The following is an 18,317-nucleotide window of genomic DNA, read 5'->3' on the forward strand; positions in this document are numbered from 1 at the left end:
CAAGGTGTTCTTTGAGCATGGGAAGTGAATTAAAAATAAAAATGGCAAAGCAACTGAGTTAGTGGGAAAAAACTTTCTAATGTTCTTCACCATATGAGTTCAAAGAATTCAGTTTGTTTAACTGATTTGCCATATTACAAAAACAGGACAAATAAGTAATCAATCTCATCTCCAATCTCATCTCAAATTTCTTAGACTTTTTTAAAAGCTGACAAAGTCTGTGCAAGTCTGTGAAACTGGGAAGATTAATATAATCAGAGATCTTTTTCCTTGTGGTTGAAACAGATTTGTTGAACCTTTATTGGAATGCTCTGGGGTAGTTGAAATGTTAATTTATGGTAATTTAGAGCTTGAAAATACAAATATGAGAATATTTTAGAAAACAACTTTTTTAAAAAAATTGAGCTTAACTCTTAGAGCCAGCACTGTATTAGTCATCTTCTCAAAATATTTTTTAAATTTCAAATTCAAGGGGAAAAGAGGTTTTACATAAAAAAAAAAAAAAAAAAAAACAACCTTATTCTAGGAACTTGGATTGAACCCTGTTTATGCTAAATGTGCACTAAACCTGTGTGTAATTGGATTTGTTCTGTACTACCTAAAGTTATATTTTCAAAAGCACACACACACACAAATATCTTGTCATTTTGTGATTATGGACCAATTCATAATGTGTGCATGTATAAATTCAGTATATTTAAAGAAAGAATGTATTTGTGGATGTATGTGTGAATGTATATAAATATGTATATAACCATGTGTGATTCTAGGTCATTAAAACATATGGAGTGAGGAATCCTGGAGTTCTGTATTGTTTTTGGAGCAAGATGCTCAGCTGGCACTTAAATAATATTTAGTAATATTTAATTGACCCTTTAGAGCCAGCAATGCCTCGATCACCCCCTTGCCTACAGCCTGCCCAGCCAGAGAGTCACTGAACAGGCAGAGAGGTCCCTGCCTTGGGTCAACACTGCTTTTCCTCTCCAGGAAAATCCCCTGGAAACTGGGAGGCCTCCAGGGCAGAATTCAGTCTCCCTGTGATGAAGCAGCTCAAAACGATCCTTAGCTCAATTCTGATATTTTTCACAGCTACTGCAGAAGGTAGGCTGGAGACAAACTCAAATGGGTGTCCTTTGAGTGGCATTTTGGAGACCCCCAGGTCTGTGCAGGACAGAGAGCTCTTTGAAGACTGAATTCCCTGCCAGGTTTTATTTTCCCCAGGGCTGTAGTGAAGATCCTGCAGCAGGGCCAACCTCATCACACAGTCCTGCTGTTCTGGGCCAGTATTGACACAGCTTCCCTTTTCAATCTCTGCCTGAGTAGAGTAACTTCCAGCTTCTTGTGCCACCCACAGAATTGGACCCACCAATTCTGCACCCACCATGACTCTGTTTGTTCATTATGTCACAGCTATACCTCAGCAGAGGATTTACTAAGGTTCACCCTGAAATGAGTCGTGATGGTGCTTGTTGAGAGAACAAAGCTAAACAAAATGGTATAATTTTTTTCTCCATTTCAAGCAAAAATACAGGTGGTCATGCCTGGCCACATTAATGAATGAACATGCTTTTGCCTGGAAGGGAAAGGTCCATCTGCCTTCTGAGGGGTCCTGGAGGAGCCCCTGTTGTTCATAACAAGGCAGGCAGGGTTGGATCTCTCAGAGTTTTCCCCGGTGACACGCAGCACACAGTGGTTGTGATTTCTGTTGGGCATTGCTAATTGTGGGTCTGTGCTGTGGCCACTCAAACCTAAGGATCCTGTTAGAATCCAAACACCTTGTGCTGGTTTGGGTTATTTCTGTAGATTGCAGAGGATGATGCTAAAATCTCATCAACACAGAGGGGCTGTTACCATCCCTTGTCCCATGCAGGAAAGGCAAACAAGGGTGTGCTCTGTGGTGGGAACTGGACAAAATAACAGATAAGGGCTCATCTCTTCTCCACAGACAGGCTGTGAGAAGAGCTTCTGCTGCTTTTCACCTCAATCTATCCTTCCTTTCACTTTCATATCTCTTCTGTCTGGGTGTTGGCAGGGAACTGGGTCATGCAGGCTTTCAAGGCAGAGGGAAATGTTTACTTTCCCCTTTGTGCTGAAGAGATTGAGCCTCTCTCTTGCCCCATTTAATTTCAGAGCTGGGTAATGAAGTCAGTGCTATTGCTGTGTTTGTGACTGGAGAAGAAAGGATAATAAAAATAATGTGATGTAATGCTCTGATAAATTCCATTATTATCTTTAGCCTTCTTTCCTTTTCCTTTTCATTGGGCTGAAATGTACCTGCTGTGCCAATCTGTTAGCCAGGATGTCGTCACTGAGAAATACACAAACATAAAATCTCTGCTTTTCATTTCACAGACTGAGCGCAAGGCAGGCTGCTAAGGGAAGATTTGTAGACCTGGGAAAGTGACTTCTGTAGTGAGACAAGCCACAGGTATCACAGAATAATCCAGAGAGTCTTTAGCTCAGTTCCCTGCTCCAAGCAGAGTCAGCTGTGGGGCCAGCTATGATTGCTCAGAGCTTTATCCACTCCAGTCTTGAAAATTTCCAAGGATGGACACTACATAACTCCTCTGGACATCATGCTCCACTGCTTGATTCTCCTCAGGGGAAAATGGTTTAAATCTCTCTCATTCAAGTTTGTGCCTGTTGTTTCTGGTTCCCCTGCCATGCACCACCATAAAGAACCTGTTTCCAACTTCTGGATGATCTGTCCCAATAAGCAGTGGGGGACTCTGACCTCCCTTAACAGTCAATCCAAAGCAGGGCCTTATCCAGGCTGAAGGAACTGGTCCTCCACTCTCTCCTTACTTGGAAAATCCTTCAAATCCCTTCCTCTCCGTGGTCCTCTCTGCTCTGGTTTATCCAGATTCTCCTTGTATTGGGGGGACCAAAGCTGGGTCCAATATTTAGGTGTGCTCTGAAGAGCACTGAGGCAGGGAGGGATAATCTCTTCCCTTTATCTAGAGGCTGTAGCCTTGTTGGTACAGTCCTGGAGGCCCGTTGTCTTTGCTTCCAAGCCTCACATCCCTCTCACTGTTCAGCAAGAACCCCTGAGCCTTTTCTGCACTCTATCAGGCCCAGTGTTTCTTCCTTCCCAATCCCCTGCACTGAGTCAGGAATTCTTAGGGCACAGCAGTGTTTGTAAGAGCCATGTTTTGCAGTTCTCACTGGCGGCTGGATCTATAGATAACAATATTGTGGATATTTTGAGATGATGTTGCTGTGGGTAGTGCCAGGTGCCTCATGCTTCCATCTGCAGGGTCTGTGTGGGCTGTGGTGTGTGCATGTGGAGTTTTCTTTTAGCACTTAGGTGGCAGGGAAGACCATAAAATACACTCCGGTGATGGAGCTGTGCCAAGGCTTTTGGCTCTCTTCAAGGCTTGGTTGCTGCCTGTGTGTGTGTGATTTTTTTCCTGCTAGGGTGGAATGGGAGAGGGGAAACAAAAAAGTTTCCTCTCCCTTCCCCCAGATCTAGAAAGCTGAGAAGGAAGAGGAAAGTGTCCTTCTTTCTCTCACTTGTACACCCAGCCTTTGCAGTCATTCCCTGGACTGTGACCATGCTAAATTACATGAGGTGCTCTGCAGCTGTTCCTCAAGAATAAAAGAACCTACAGGGAATATCCTCAACAGTTTTCTTTTTATTCTCTTTGGAGATGGGTACCATCTTTTCTTAACATTTTTGGTAAGAGCATGTAGAAGGATATCCTGCTTTGACTGAAGACTCAACGTGAGTTTTGCTGGTGGGGTTCAGTTCACTGGGAAATCAAACCCCTCTCTGTTCATATCAAGCCTCCAGCTGAGAAATTGCTGGACGCAGACACTCAAAGCCTTCCATCTTTAGTCATTCAGATATCTATGTCTGTCAATATCCTGACTGTTTGGTCTCAGTGTCACAGACATGCCTGCATGGATGGGACATGCACTGAGTCCATTGTCATCCTCCCAGACGTGCTCCAGCTCCACATCTACTCAGTCTTTGTTCTCCCCGTTAATAAAAACCATTTGTTGGCTTGTGTTATCACTGACTTCTGTTGTCATATGCTCAGTCGAGGCATTAAGAGGAGGAAATGTTCTTGAATCATTTACCTGTGAACTTCAAGATAACTCTTTTTCTGTGGCAAACCTCTGAAGTCCTGCAGTTGCTCTCTGCACCTGTGGTTCACCTCTTTAGATGTGTAGTAGTTCCCATTGTCTCTTCAATAAATAATAAGCTTTAAGGTGAACAGCAGATGTCTACAGAGGTGCTAAGACAGAGTTCCTTGGTTTTTACCCAGTGTAGTATCTTTCACCTTTCTTTGAATTACCATAGACCCAAGAGCATCATATAACAAGTGTAGTACCCTTTATGAAAATCCTTAATGTTCAGTTTATTTTAAAGTTACAACACATGTATTTCATAAACATTGTCTGCCTTCCATTCACAGAGAAAAGGGGTTTCTGCCATAAACTCTACAAAGCAGGTTGGTTAATTCCTTTTGATAGCCACCCAGAAGACAGGTGAGAACTGGTCCTATGTAGCCACAATCTATGGGATTTCAGAGGTCAGTAGGACTGAAGTTCTGTCCAAAGCAATGTAGACATGTCTCAAAAGTATCTACACTAAGTTCCTTGCTCCTCATGAATTGGCTGACAGCAAATATGAATGTGAGATAAGGAAATGTCCATTAGCAACCACTGTCATTACCTAGGTTGATGGGAATGCTGAAAAGTATCCTATTCTGGTTTTGTAATGAAGTCTATAGAGCTCTGGTAAACGGTGGGACTCATCAATCTGAACAATGAATTCTTAATTTGCTTTTCCAAGGCTTTAAAATACTGGTAAGAGCTTGACTTTTCCCTCATCTTATTCCTTCATGCTGTTGCACTTCAGTCTTGAGCCAGGGAAGACAAAATATCTCCAGCAGTTTCCATCTTTCCCATTTAAATGGGATTTGGGTGTCATTGACCTGGGAAGAAAAACAGTGGTTGGAAGTTATAGGTCAGCACTTAGAGCAACTTTAAATAGGTGTTCAAATCTCAACCATGAAACCTCCCTCACTGCTAAAAGGGCTGGTTTGCCAGTCAGGATTTGCCAACAAATTGCCATCCCATGGCTGAATAATTTGTTGCATTCAAGAATATTTTGGAGTAAGATGCTTGCTCCCCTGTCCTTTTCCCACTTATAAGACACCCTTCCTCAAGCATATTTAGTTTTTCTGCACCATGGTTTACCTAGACACAAATGAAGATTGGATATTTCTCTTCTCCTTGCAAGGCTGAAACATTGTGCTTATTATAAGCAATGCTAGACAAGTGTTTGGTTCTGATATTTTAAAATCATCTTTGGTTCTGATATTTTAAAATAATCTTTACATGCAAACTCCAGTTAGTAGTTAGGTACTACTAGTACTGCCTGCCAGCTGGTATTTTGCATTGTAAAAGACATATATATATATATATATATAAATAATTAAATCTGAAAACCTCTAGGGAAGAGTCTTAAACAAACAAGCCCATCTGGCTGTTTAGTAAATTAATATGTATTTTAGGTGGGAGTGATACCAGTGAGTGTTGTTAAGGTTGTCCAGCATTTCTTATAGTAACACTCTAGCTTTTATTGCTTATCCTTTTGCTATATCTTAATTGCTTGGCCTGAAACATTTTATGCAGGGGCATCTTCCTTGGACTGAATTAATTTGTGAAAACTGCAGCCAAAATAGCTTAGATATTTCCATAGAGGAATCTATGAGAAATAATCAGTTTTGCCTGCATTAGAAATGGATCATCTGCTCTTCTTTGGAAGATTGCACTTATGTGCTTAGGAGCAGATACTCCAAAGAGAAAAAAAAAAGTTGTCGTTTTGTTGTATCCATCTCCTGGAACTTCTATAATAAGACAGCCCATAAAGCTTTGAATAAACACAGTTTTTGGGTGCCCAGCAGCAGCTTGATATAAACAGCTAAGTTCCTCTGGCATGTTGAATGGACTGGATGTTTTCCAGTCTGTGTCAATACAGAATTCTCTGCAACTTTCCTTCCTTTTTCTGTGATGATGTGGGTTAGGCCAGATCTAAGGTGGGACACAAGGTGAGAGAGGCACCACTCAAGGTGGAGGAAAGCTTGCACTGTGCCCAAATTAAATAGGGGAGGAAGTTGCCCTTATGATTTACTGCACAAAATTGTTAGAGGGAGGTCTAGGAGGTAATAGGGGGCCCAGGAAGAGACCTGGTGATTTAGGTTTAGGTTACTGTAGGTTGACTTGGATGGAGGAGTGTAAGGTGTATGACAATATGTTTGTGTGTGGAAGGAAAAGGAGGTTGTGTATAAAACCAAGGAAGAGGTTGGGAATTGTTGAACAAGGGAGCAGAGATCAGAAATGTCTGTAATGCATGCTGGGAGCAGTGGGGTGTGGGACTTGTTCATGATTTCACAGAATGGTTGATGTCATAAATCACCTCCTGAGTTCACATCATCCCTGGCATGGCCAAAGCAGGATCAGCTAGAGCAGGATACAGAGGAAAATATTCAATCAGGTTTTGAGTATTTCCAGTAATGGAGACTCCACAACTGTCTGGACAACCTATTCCAATGTTCAGGGAGTTCAGCACTGACCTCCAGAAAATCTCAGCTGCTTTTATGGGTGCCTCTGAAAAAGTCCAGGGCTTCTTTTCCATGCACAAAATAGATGGCAGTGGCAGCTCTTTTTCAACAAAAGCATTTAGAAAAATATTGATCATGATTCTGTGAGGTACTGCAGTGGTGAGCAGTGCTCTGCAGCTCCTAAGACTGTCTGCAAAATGATGTTTTGGGCCTGGGCTGTGTTATTCACAAAATCCTTATTTTATTTTTTTTTTTTGAGGGTGTGTGTTTATTTTTATTTGGTTTGTTGTTGTTTTGTTTTGTTTTTTGAAATTCTAATGCTGCAGTAGTTCCTTCAAGCCTTGTCAGATATTTTTTATCATGTTAAACATTTGAAGTGTGCTTATTTACTTTCTGTTTTTTATCTAGTATGCAATCTTCCAGAGCCCTGAATGAGAGGACTGTAACCTGAGGTTCCCACTGCCTTCCAGGTAAGGGAAGCACTGGTGGGTACTAGTAGATTTTTTGATACTTAAAGCAAGGCTTTTTACCTGACAGGCTGGCTGTAACAAAATGCTGGACTAAAACCAAGTGGTAGAATGAACAAAATATTGAATGGATGGCAGCTGAATGAGGACTCTGTGGTTCAAAGACAGGATAAATGTAAAGACTTGCAAGGAGAGGTATAAAAATGTTCTTGGATGCAACTATTAAAACAAGTCAAGTCTTTATGAGTCTTTTTATATTATACTGTGTGGGTTTTGTGTGAAATACATGCTTATTAAAATTATAAATTATAGTTTATACTTTTTCTAGTACTGTAGACTTTACCTTTAATTCTTCACTATGATCTGTGAAGACACTGCATGATTTTAAATGCTACGAGGCTAAAAAAATGCATTATTTTAAAAACAACTTTGTACTGTGGAACTCCCTAAGAATCTGTTATATTTGTTTGAATCATAAAATGGCTTGGAGATCATCTAGTTTCAAACTTCGTGCCATGGAAAGCAGTAACTTTTTCTGGATCAAGTTGCCCAAAGCCCCTTCAATCTGACTTTGAATGGTTCCAGTGATGGGACATAAGGTGATGGAGATCTGACTGTCACCAGCTGCATCAAAATAAATATTGATATATTTTAGTTGACCCTTGTGGTTATATTTTTCTCAAATAGCTGTGTGAAAGGCATCTTTTTGATCCCTTCTCTTGTTTTTTCTTTCTTTTGCTTAACTGCTTCTCTTGCCTAGCATGAAACAGGATTGTGTGAGACTGTGTAATTCACATTAGAGGGTGCTTCAAATCCTGCTATAACAATATGATGCATTTGCTTCCTAAAAGGGTCTTGCCATCTGAATGCTCACAGAGGATCCAGAAGTAATCAAAGCCCCAAGACTGAGAGTTCTGTTTGTTTTCCAGTGTCAGACTTTCCCTTTGGATCTTACCCTTTCCTAAAATTATAAAGTAGAGAGAAACAGCCCCTGGAAGCTGTGTTGGAATCAAAAGGCAGATTCAGCTGCTCAGTTCACTAAAAGGGAAGCTTAACTTCCTCTGCCCATTACCTACAGGGCTGCTGTGTTTCCTGCTGCTAGCCTGGAGCACACATTCTTCTCCCCAGCCACGGTGTGACCTGTTACACACCCACAAGGAGCTTTCACAGAGGTTTCCTGCAGCAAGATGTGTGCCAGAGCTCCTGGAAAGCTCTTAAGCCAGGATGGAGTCCCTGCCTGCAACCACTCCTTGTGTGCTCCAGGTGGAGGGTCGTGGTCTTTCCTTGGCACACGAGACACACTCACTTCCTTGCCCTGTGTGTGTGCGTTTAAATCACAAGCTTGTGCCTCATCATGTCAGGTTTTATGTGCTGATATTGAGGTGTCACAGGAGTCACAGAACCACAGAATGTGAAGGGGTTGGAAAGGATCTTAAAGATCATCTGGTCCCAATGCCCTCAGCCATGCCAGGCTCACCTCCCACTAGACCAGGCTGTTCAAGGCCTTTTCCAACCTGGCTTTGAACACTGCCAGGGCTGGGGCATCCACAAACCCCTGAGCAACCTGGTCCACTGTCTCACCACCCTCAGAGCAAAGAATTTCTTCCTAATATTTGACCTAGATTTGCTCTCTTTATACCCATTACTCCTTGGAATGGAGTATATTACTCCTTGTCTAGTAGCTGAATCTACTGTTCCTGACAAAGAGTTCCTCTGCTTGTAGCCCCTCTTCGTATAGTGCAAGATTATTTTGGATTCTCCACACAACCTTCTCTTTTTCAGGCTGAACAGCCCCAATTTTCTTAGCCTGTCTTCACGGAAGAGCTGCTCCAGTCCTCTTATCAACTTTGTGGCCTCCTCTGGACTTGTTCCAACTGTTCCATGTCCTTCTTGTGTTGGGAGCACAAGAACTGTGCTCAGCACTCCAGGTGGGATCTCTCAGGAACTGAGGAGAGGGGCAGAATCACCTCCTTTGACTTGCTGGCCACAGTCCTTTGGATGTTGCTCAGGATTCTGTTGGTGTTTTTATCAGCCACCATCCCTAAGTTCTTCTCCTCAGGGCTGCTCTGAATCACTTCTCCATCAAACCTGTGGATGTGTCTGGGATTGCCCTGACCCAGATGCAGGACCTTTTATTTTGCTTTCTTGAGTTTCATGAGGTTTGTACAGTCCTACCTCTCCAGCCTGTCCAGGTTCCTCTGGATCCTTCCCTTCCCTCCAGGTTGGTGTGGTGAATGAATTTGCTGAGGATGCCTCCATCCCACTGTCCATGTCACTGATAAGGATGTTGAACAGCATCAGGCCCAGTGCTGACCCCTGAGGGACTCCACCCATCGTTGCTTTCCATGTGGAAAATTTGCTGTTGGCCACAACTTTTTGTGTGCCATCATCCAGCCAGTTCTTTATCTACCAAGTGGTCTATCCATCAAATCCATGTCTCTGCAATATGGAGACAAGGATGTTGTGTGGGACAGAGTCAAACACTCTGCAGAAGTCCAGGTAGATTACATCAGTCACCCTGGCCCATCCACCAACACTGCAGCCCTGTCAGAAGGCAGAGATTGGTCAGGCATGTAAGAAGTTTGTAGTTCTAAGTTTATTTCACTTATTTTAAGTATTTTTTTTATTTAACCCTGCTCTTAGAATTTGTGCAATTACTATTACACTCCAGCTCTGGTAGTGTAGAGTAACAGACTGAGGTGGAGTCTACAAGCTCTAAAAGTGTTTACCAGCCCAATGTGTGCCCTGCAGCATGGACTGGATGCTCCAGTGAACATCTATTAGTTATCTTGCTGCCTAATGGGAATATCTGTTTCAGGTTATTATTAAATAACCCAAAGGCTCCACACAAGGAATCCAGAATATAAATGTTTCTGCCTATGATGGGACAGAGGACACTAAGCATGTCCAAGGATGTCTGTGCCCTAGGGATTGCAGCCAGTCTGGGAACATTCAGCAGCTGAATAGGTACTGAGACATCCTCATTGCTGGAACCTCACTCTGCTGTGGGGCTAAGATGGGAAGAGACATTTTCATTAAGAGACATTTCCATTAAGAGACATTTCCAGAAAATAAGTTTTGGTTTAAAACTTTGTTGGATGGCCATCAGGGCTCAGATGGCTGATTTGGTGGGTTCTTCTGTACTGGAGTTAGAGATGGGATTTACCTTCGCCTCAGGATGTTGTAGATAAATACAGCTAAGTCAGCCCTCGTGTTTTCCTAACAACAGGGAGAGAAAAAGAGGCACAGGGGAGAATTTACTTGACTTGCTTTAGAAGTCTGTGTTAGGCTAAGTTGATTTGCCTGTCTTTAGTATTTAAAGCAAAAAAGTTAATCCAGACACAACTAAATATAGGTGCCTAGTACCATCTGAGATGCCCAGAGGGGTCTGTAATTCTTTAGCAGGTCTGCAAGACACAGGTTCTACCTTTAAAAACTAATGCTGTGCTTAAAAACACAGCCTTTCCTCTCGACTCTGTCAAATCCATCTGTGATGAGTCCTTTCTTTATTGAATCATAGCTACTTATGAAATCAGCATGCTTTACATGCTGTAACACCACTTATCTCCCCAGTGAACAATGCAAGTCATCGATCCCACCGTGCAGAACCTTCTTTCATGACTGAGGGAAAATGAAATTATTTTACCTTTTTTTTTTTTTTTTTTTTTTTTTTTTTTTTTTTTTTTTTCCTCTTTATTTTATTTTTTTCCTGTGCTTTGTTAGACCTTTATATCCCCTTTGTCCTCACTTGGCACAGTTGAAGGTGCCTACTCTGCAGGGTATAGACAGGGAGGTATCAAAGCCATTTGTTTTAGGGGACTCTGCATCTCCTTCGAGGTGGATTTTTCCTCAGTGTTGCAAATTAGCACCAGCAAGAGAAATGAGATGGGCAATTCCTCAGTGGTATAACATAACCATGCTGAGACAAAGGACTTGGAGCTAGAGGACAACTCACTCCTGCTATTCTTATGTGTCTTCTTGAAATCAGAGATGCAGCTTCCAAAAAAAAAAGCTGCAATAAGCAAACTTGGAAAATATAATCTTGCAAACTGGTTACAGACACCTCAGCAGGTAAATTTTGCAATATACATTCTGATTTAGCAGAAATAAGAGCTGTCTGTGGTCCTAGTGATCTATTCAGAATAAACATGGGTTTTGCTGTCAGCTGGTTAATCATGGAGTGGGTGATTTAGATGTGCTCATCATCATTACTGCAATGAGATCTTCTTGTCCCGCATTCAAAATTACAGCAGGGAATCTGGGCCACACATGCAGCAAATATTTTTTAGCTCTTGAGAAGGGTTCAGGGTCCTGTCTAATTTTACATGCATTACATTTTTAAAGATTAAAACAGATAACATTTTTTTTTCTGAGTGCTAGAAAGTCCCTTTGAGTCAGCTATTCCATATAATCTCTAAGCAGACATCAAAATTGTTGCCTAAAAGAAGATTAATTAAAAAATCTTCAGGGATATTGGTTTATAAGATACTTGGAGGCTGTGAAATCAGAAGTGAAGTTACTCCAAGGAGGTCTGACAGTCTATGCTGGCTGGCACTTTTTCCTCCTCAGTCAGGTAGTTCCAGTTTCTCCCACAGTTATGAGATATATAGAAAATGATTTTGTATGAACCAGATTATGACTCTGCAAATGAACACAGTGTGGAGACACTCTCTTCTAGAATATCTTGAGAGATGCTGCCAACAGCATGTCACAGAATCATAGAATTCCTTGAGCTTGAGGAGACCTTAAAGAACATTGCATTCCAGCCTGCCTGCTAGGGACAGGAACACCTTCCACTATCCCTGGTTGCTCGAAGCTCCATTCCACCTGGACTTGAATACTTCTGGGGTTGGTGCATCCACAGTTTCTCTGGGCAACCTGTTCCCAGGCCTCACCACCCTCACAGTAAAAAACTTTTCCCTAATATTTAATCCAAACCTACTCTCCTTCAGCCTGAAGCCATTCCTCCTTGCCTTGCCACTACCTGCTCTTATAAAAAATCCCTGTCCATCTTTCTTGTAGGCTCCCAGATTCTATAACCATTTATCCAGGTTTGATACTTTAATAGGAAATACCATCCAGTTCATTTTCTTGGTGCCTCAAGCTCACAGATTCATATCATCTGCAGCATTCAGGCTGCAAGCAGAGATCTGGCAGCAGGAAGAAAATCCCTTTAGAAAGTTTCCACCGGTGATTTTTTTTTCCCCCCAGTATTTTTAGGCAGGGTTTCACAATGTCCTGCAAACAGCACCAGCTCCTGAAAGGACTGTCATGGCTTATGAGCATTGCGTAGCTTTGCACTGACATTTTGGGATGGAAGTGACATTTTGATTGTCGTGACCTTGTTGTGTCTTGTGATGTTCCTGTGCAAAATGAGAGCCTCACTACAAGGCTCCTGGATGCGTAAATGGCAGCTGAATGCCTTGATTTCACATGTCTCTCTCAGTTAATACTCCATATTTTGATCATGTGGCAGGTCTTTTTCCTTTCTTATGTTCAGATCATTAGACAAAAGCAAAGTTCAGCTGGTAAGCTTCATGCATGAAGGAATTAGTGTGTCCTGTGCTGTGTCAGTGGGTTCCTTTCTGGAAGGTTTTTTTCTCACTGTTTGGTGGTTAGAGGCAGTTCTCTGTCACACAAGGAGCTCACTTCTAGGGGGATTTCTCTATGCAAAGAAACATTTACATGATAAGACAGTAACTTTTAAGTCCCAATTTAAAGGGTTGGTCTTTAGTTTAAAAAAGAAAAAGTTTAAAATTGCATCACAGCAGCAACTTTGAAAGTCATTCCCTTCCCCAGCTTTACTGTTTTGTTCAGCTCTTTATAAAAATGCAAGAACCCCCTAAAAAAGGAAACTTCTCCCTCCTGGAATCTGGCGTTTGACCTTTGCAGGGCAGAGATCTTTTTGCCAGCAAGTGCAGCATGCAAACATTTTGGATGCATCACTCCATCTGTTTCCCCAGAGCCTCAAATCCGTGCCGAGGAGTGACCTCTATCCTCCCTGCTGCCACTTTTCCTATGGAGAGGGGCTCTGATGTGAGGTCCCTGTGCCCAGACACCGAGGGCTGCTCGAGGGTTCCAGCAGCTCTGGGCGCTGGGGCAGCTGTTGCTCTGAGCGGTGCCGCCGCCGCCGAGTTGGGTAACCATGGCAACAGCATCACCGCCAGCATCCTCCTCCTCCTCACTCGGCTCTCCTCCTCCTCGGCATCATCAGGAGCAGCAGCAGCAGCAGCAGCAGCAGCAGCAGCCCTGGCAGGAGGCACAGAGCCCGGCAGCCGAGGCTGCAGGCAGGTGCTGCCAACCCCAACCCGCACCGGCGTCCGGGCAAGGCCCCGGCCCCGTCGCTCCCGCCGGGAATAGGGCAGGGGGAGCGGAGGGAGCTGCACTGCAGAAGGATCCCGGACAAACCAGGTAAGAGCTGCGGGGCCGCTCACAAACTCGCCGGGATCGATGTGCTATGTGCCAGGCGTGTGTTTGCGTGCGAGTGTTGGCTGCGAGTTTTCCGGCTCACTCCTTCCAGCAGCGCTGTGATGACAATTCCATGCAAACGTTTTCCAGCTCGTGTTCCCCATCTCTGCCATACTGTCCCTCTCTCTCTCCCCTCCACCCAGAGACATGAGGAATAATAAATAATGTTCTAAAAGGTTGTTAGAAAATGGGATGGGGGGGGGGGGGGGCGGGGGGGAGGGCAGTGTGATCAGAGTGAGGAACGGCTGCGCCTCTAAAATAAAAGTGGGCAGCAGCAGTGGAGCAAAGGTTGATGTGGTAATTAATAACCCTTAAAGAAAAAAAAATATGCGACAACGCACTTCTGTCTCTACCCACTCTACAAATAAATTTCTCTCATCATGTTCAGCAGAGAACTGTAAAGCAGAGAGGTATAGACAAGACTGGAAACCTCGCTGTAGTCCACGACTGTCAGATTCACCTTAACTGCTTTAAAACCAGACTAAATTATTATGATATCAATGCAGTCATACCTGAGAATATATGTATGTATAGAATTGCAAAAATACTGCTCTTAAATCTTTGAACTCCTAAGAAATAATAATAAAAAAAATAAAATTATCTTAAAGATGTGCATCTGATGGCCACACAGATGATCACCTCATCTGTTGTGAGAAAGCCTGGAGTGGGTACATTTCAAAAGGTAGGAAGAAGAGTTCTCATCTAAAAGCACATGAGGACAGTCCTTGTCATTTTATAAACAGAAGAGGTACAAAGCTGTGGAGTGTCCTTGTGCAGGCAAATAGATGAGGACGAGTGAGTATGGCTGAGGAGCAAGAAGGGGGGCACGATAAGAAGTAAGTTCAAGCCAAGTGTTTAAGCTGTGAGTGTTTGCTGTGTAATGACTGCAGAGAGCTCTCTCCACTTCCACAGAACTATTTTTATTTCTTTGTTTGTTTGTTATTGTCAGCAGTAAGGGGAAAGAGATCTGACTGTCTGACAGCTGCTGCTGTCTCTGTCTCATTCTCTAAGCCCCTGTTCTTCCTCTCTGGTGTCCCTTGTCCTCCCTAAATCATCCTTGTCTGTGTAGCTGGAAATGCTTTCTAATTCAGACATGGGGATAGTCTGGGTATGACCCAACACAGTCACTTGTATACTTGTGTGCATATATGTGTATGTATTTATGTATATCTTTGTACAAAGGTTAAGAGGCACCTGTCTCTCATGTTCAACCTGATTTGAAAATCAGAGTGGTTTTTAGTCCCAGTCCTGCATTTTGCTATGTCTGTAGATCCTCCTAAAATCAGCAGGAGCTGGAATATAATATAAGTTTATAGGTACAGAACAGAGGGCAGAATTGTGCTCACCTTTTCTCTGTTTACAAACATTCTCCTGCAAGCTACAGAACAAGGAATTTGGGTAGGCAGGACCTCATGTCCAGTTCTTATGCTGAAGTGCTGTAAAAATTACCTGGGAATTATGTTCCATCACAAGGAAATATTGATAAGGTAAAGGGTAGAGAAAGAAAATACAGGCAGCTATTTGGAGTTGGTGCTTCGATTTGAAAAATAATTTCTTGAGGATCTTGACCTCATCACAACAGGTCTTCTCTACAAGGGGCTCTTTGATCCATGCTGATGACAGGGCTCACAGACACCAAGTTTAACTGAAGAGGATGATTTTGGATACTTACATTAATTAAAATAAAGCACTGTAAGGCTGCAGTCCTTAAGAGTCTGGGCACATTACGTGGTGTATTTCTGCTTGACATTTGGTGTTTGCTTCAAATCCAGAGAATATTTAAATCTTGAGACACTTCTTTGTAATAACAGAGAAGGAATAAAAGTGCCTGTCAAGATGCCTGTAAAAAGAGCATAAACCTGATCATGTGTCTGACACTGAGACACCAGTAACAGAGCCACAATCCTGTTTACATGTGTTGCAGAGATGTTCAGTGCATAATTCAGGGACAGCTCAGTGAGGGGCAGAGCAGTGGCCCTCCCATCAGCACAAGCAGATGATTGAAGGTCAAAGGGCTCTGGATAATACACATTAACACTCTGCAAGTATTCCTACACAATTCCTACTTTGCTGCTAGCAGTGGGCAGGTGATTACAGAGAAGCCAGAATTTGTACGTGGAGTTTTGATTGCTACAGGGCTGCAAACTTGTGTTAGAAATGACTCTGGGTAAGGCAAGGAAGCTCAATGTTTTCATGAGAAATCCACTACGGAGGTCTGCTCATGGAAAGTCAGGGTGCTGAGCCTGGTGTCAGTGGAAACAGCAAGGATGTTCCCCACCTCGATATCCAGTATTTAATTCTCAGTGTCCCCCAGTCCTGCAGCTCTTTCCATTGCTTAGCCTGGAAAGCTCAGGAGAGATTTTTTTTTCATTTTCACTTATGGCTTTTTCTCTATTATATTTTATTGGTTTAGTAATGGACAGGAACATAGTCTTTCTTTTGTTTTGTGCACGGCTGTTAAAAGCTGCTTCCTCAATGCTCGCTTATTGTTCACTAGCACCAATCTGAGGGGAAAAAATTATATCTCATGATATAACTAAACATCTTTTAAAATCTCGCTTCTAATTTTCATTAGTCACCCTCTATGGCTCTCAGAGCTCAGAACAAAAGAAGACTTATACAGTAGTTGCTGCTTTAAAGCCAGCATTTGCCAACAGGTTGAGGCAGAAATTTTGGAAATGCTGCAGCCAGGGTTTTGGGGTTTTTTTTGTTGTTGTTGTTGTTGCTGTTTTTTCTTTTTGTTTGTTTGTTTGTTTGGGTTTTTTGGGGTTGTTTTGTTTTGTTTTTAATAAGGAAGGTGCTTTTTTCCAGATCCTGTTCTGTAGTAAGCTGAACCAAAAGATGATTTGAAGAAGAATGTTTTACCTTGCCTTTAGTTTAACAATGCTATTCATTTTATTTTGAGCCTATGTGTACACTGCTGATTATTATTCCATTCAATAATCACACTCTGTTATTTTCCCTCTTGCAATATTATGTTTTTTCTGTTTACACTCTATTGTGTTTGGCTAGATTCACTGTTTAATAAGACAGACACTTAAACATGGAAAAGTTTTCCCTGTGAAGAGGGGGCCAATGGGATCTCTACATTAGAAACTGGATGCTACTCTGTCTATTTGGTTCCCTTAAAATTATGTACCCAATCCCAACTTGATACAGAAATAACCTTTATTTTTTGCCAATTTTAATCTTCTTGCAGAGTTAGATTGGTCTTGTGGGTTCTCTATCAGTCTAACTGATACCCATGATGCTGCAATGGGAACCTTTGTGTTCAGTGAGCAGATACCCCATCAGCACTCAGGAAGGTTATAATTCCCTCCTGGTCTATTGGCTCAGGTGGTGTAAGCCTTGGGTCTCTGTTCTGCAACCCCTGGGGTCCATCACTTTCTTTGCTCATGATTTGAAACCTTCTTCCCCCACTGGTGAGACAATCTGTTCTTCTGAGTGTCTGTTCTTTCCCCCAGCACAGCTCTGACAGGAATGTGTCCACGAGCACAAACAGTGCAGGTGTCTCCCTTTGTGTGTATTTCCTCTGGTCTCTCCTGTCCCCAGTCCCCTCCCTTGCATGCTGGTGGTGCCTGACATGCTGCCAGAACCTCAGGGCCTGTGATGTAGCCTGACCTTTGCTAACACTGCTTCAGGAGGGAATGGGCTGGAACCACCTAGGCAGTTGTGGCTGCAGGGCTGATCCTCCTTCAGAAGGTCAGCACCATGACATGCCTGATCTCCACTTGTTGGGAGAGTGAGTCAGAAGCTGGCTTCCTCCAAATGTTCCAAATCCAAGAGGATATGATTTTATTCTCTGTCTAATCCTATTATTAGTGCCTGCAATGTTAAGGACTCTGTTATTCAGCAGTTTTATTTCTTCCCTGTTCCACTGCTGCAGATGGAGCATCCAAACAAAGTGTAAAAGGAAGAATTTCTTTATTCTATGTGCACTCAGATGCTGCTGACATCCATGTGCTGTCCCATATTGAAAGAAAATACCCTTTTGGGAGGGAGAAGCTCTCTCTGGTCCTCCTACAAATCTGCCAGAAATCTCATGGCATTTCTGCTTCTCTCTCATGTTCAGACATGTATTGGTGTGGATTCTTCATTTCTGTAACCCCCACACCTCTGGCCTGGGTATGTTTCAGTACTAAGATAATTTTTAGTGGTCATAGAGGGACTCACAAAGTTTATTTCTCTTGCTGCACATGAGGCACTGCAGGTAAATGCCATATCCTGGTATGCTCTTCCTACCTGTTGTGTTTTCTCATCCTTAGGATCATGGGAACAAGAAAACATAAGCAGTACTTTGACCTTTTCCTGGTATATATACCCACCAAATTCTTGATTTAGTAGTAGTATATGTATGTGTGTGTGTATATATATATAAATAATGTATATTTAGTAGTTATATTCCTCATAATTCCTTTTTATTTGCTCTTAGCTCTGTGGTGTTGTCATGGATAGCTAAGACCTTGTGCACTCCATTGGAATTTAGAGCTGAAACTGCAGGTATTAAGCAACAGACTTGTACTGAAAAGCAGAGGTGTGACAGTAAATTGATGTTTGTCTTATTTGCATGGAAACTTCAAACTCTGGTCACTGGCTTTGGAGGATTCACAGAAAACAGCACAGTGACAAGTGGGACTTTCTTATTGTGACTTGGTTTGGTAGGTCCTACCAAGGCCACCTGTGCTATTAAGACCCTGATGCCACCATTTAGCAGCCTGGGGAGGACCAGGCTCTTTCTTAGTCCAGCTAGTTGGGCAAAAAAAAAATCTCCCCATTGTATTGCTGTGCAGATCTGTACTGGGAAAGA

The sequence above is a fragment of the Zosterops lateralis genome (assembly GCF_965231275.1).
Source record: "Zosterops lateralis genome assembly, chromosome: 1".
Taxonomy (NCBI): domain Eukaryota; kingdom Metazoa; phylum Chordata; class Aves; order Passeriformes; family Zosteropidae; genus Zosterops; species Zosterops lateralis.